General features: G+C 47.1%; 1 protein-coding gene across 1 annotated transcript in view; it reads left to right on the forward strand.

Annotated features, from left to right (window-relative positions):
• Positions 1-392: 392 nt before the first annotated feature.
• The window catches only part of ndp (norrin cystine knot growth factor NDP), a 23060-nt gene continuing 21043 nt past the window's right edge, over positions 393-2409 (forward strand). The window contains exon 1 of the mRNA XM_020461972.2: positions 393-937. The gene's annotated coding sequence lies outside the window, so the exon portion shown is untranslated. The remainder of the gene's footprint in view (positions 938-2409) is intronic.

The raw sequence follows: 2409 nt of genomic DNA on the forward strand, positions 1-2409 counted from the left end.
ATTGCAGGGGGGATATTGACATAGCAAACACAAGAAACCTACTGTTGTTTCACTTTTTTCAGTTGTTTGTCAAATTAGAGGATGATCCTATTCTTCATTTCACTCTGACTTGTGACCAGAGGCTTCTACCGGTAAAGCCAGCAGAGGTAAGTTACAGTACACCCCCCCAGCCCCGCTTCGCTCCCTCCCCCTCCCCCTCCTCACCCCAACCCCCTGGTGTCTTACAGAGGGTGGAAGCCTGTGAAGAGGAAGGCCGAGGACCAGTAGTTTTTAAATAAGCTAATTCTGCTAACAGTTTTATAACCCCAGCTTCGTAAAACTGGCCCAGGCTTTTGGTCAGCTCTCTGATGACGCAAGCAGAGCACAGCAGTCCGGACCTGGAATACCAATTTGCCTTGCAGGAGCGTGTCGGTGTGTCAGCTGGTGTATGTGTGTGTTTGTGTGTGATGTATGTTTGCTGTGTCACGTTCCACATCTGACCACCATCCTCCAACGCATAGCATCCAACCCATTCGCTTTCCGTTTCCCCTGTCATATAGGGAGAGTGTGAGAAAGACAGAGACAGGCATAGAGATAAAGAGAGAGAGAGAGAAATAGAAAGAAAGAGAGAGGTAGAGAGAATAACAGAGAAGGGGTTCGAGAGAGAGAGAGAGAGAGAGGGAGAGAGAGAATGAGTGAGTGACTGAGTGAGCAGAACGAGAGGGAGGGAGAGCAGAGAGAGACAGAGTGAGCGAATGAAAGAGCGAGGGGGAGAGCAGAGCTCACACGATCAGCCAGCGCAAGTCTGTGTGAGAGAGACGAAGAGAGAAGGGGAGCAAGTGAACGGGGGGACAGAGGTATTGAAAAGAGATTGTGGAAGGGAGACTCCACTGGCTGTGTCCGATCAGCCGCAGCTGTTGGATATTCCTGTCTTTCTGTCTGCGGTGGCCGGTTGAAGGTAAGACCACCATGGACCACTAGAGATCTGGAGGTGACCCAGGACTCCTCTCGCTCGCAACCCAGGATCTGTTCACCTTCTCTGGATTTGAGGCTTACGATCACTGGGTGTCCTCCACACTTTGGTTTATTGTTAAAAACTGTAATTCCATGGTAATCTGCATGTATGGGGCGATAAGCAGTGTAATGAATGTAGGCTGGTTGATACCTTGGTTTATGTATTTTCTATTTGTGAAGTTAAGCATGGGGGCTCCACTTAGCCATTTCCTATGCAGATAGACAGAATAAGTATGCTATCATATTTTCCATGGAAAAGGTATATTACCAGTAACCGGTTCATGTTCAAACTGAAAGTAGCATAATTACAAAAACAGCATTGTTTAACTGATTGCCTCAGGTTATAATGTACTACACAGGTACATAAATGAATGTACTGTCATACCATCCATCAATAGGTAGACTATATATAATAGCAGTATGTTCAGAACCAATAAAGGGTGGTTGAGGAATTGGATTAGATGCTGCCTGGCTGCGTCAGCTCATTGCCTAGTCATCCAGCCATGTACTATCTCAGGTATGTATTCTCTCCACCTCTGCTGAGGTATTTCTATCCTATGTGCTCAGGCACTGTTCTGGTTAAAAACATACTGGGGCTGAGGATCGACGCATCAACCAAAAGGAAATGTTTTTAAACTATACATTGTGTGTTTCCAAAGACTTATTACACAAAATGAAGCCCTGCGTTTTGGGTAATGATATAGCATTTACATTCTTCAAGAATCAATGGTTGTATATGACTCATAAAAATGACCAGAAATCAGATTTAGCCTTTAAGGACTGTGATGATGACATAGTGGACTGGTATGTGGTATACTACAACCACTCACATGGGTAGATATTGTAATACAAACTATGTCATGTTGTTGGAAGTATTTATTACTCAATATGAAGGTAGACATATACATCAGAATGTCACTGTAGGGCAGAGAGGGAGGGAGGGAGGGAGGGAGGGAGGGAGGGAGGGAGGGAGGGAGGGAGGGAGGGAGGGAGGGAGGGAGGGAGGGAGGGAGGGAGGGAGGGAGGGAGGGAGGGAGGGAGGGAGGGAGGGAGGGAGGGAGGGAGGGAGGGAGGGAGGGAGGGAGAAAGAGAGTTGACGATGCCGCAGAATTTAGAGAGGGAGAGAAGGATATAAAGAGGGAGAAGAGAGAGAAGACAGGACAGACAGACAGACAGACAGACAGACAGACAGACAGACAGACAGACAGACAGGACAGACAGACAGACAGACAGACAGACAGACAGACAGACAGACAGACAGACAGACAGACAGACAGACAGACAGACAGACAGACAGACAGACAGACAGACAGACAGACAGACAGACAGACAGACAGACAGACAGACAGACAGACAGACAGACAGACAGATAGAAGATGACATAACTAGAAGGTGTGCATGTGGACGTTTGTACAA

The sequence above is a fragment of the Oncorhynchus kisutch genome, linkage group LG26 (genome assembly GCF_002021735.2).
Source record: "Oncorhynchus kisutch isolate 150728-3 linkage group LG26, Okis_V2, whole genome shotgun sequence".
Classification (NCBI taxonomy): Eukaryota; Metazoa; Chordata; class Actinopteri; order Salmoniformes; family Salmonidae; genus Oncorhynchus; species Oncorhynchus kisutch.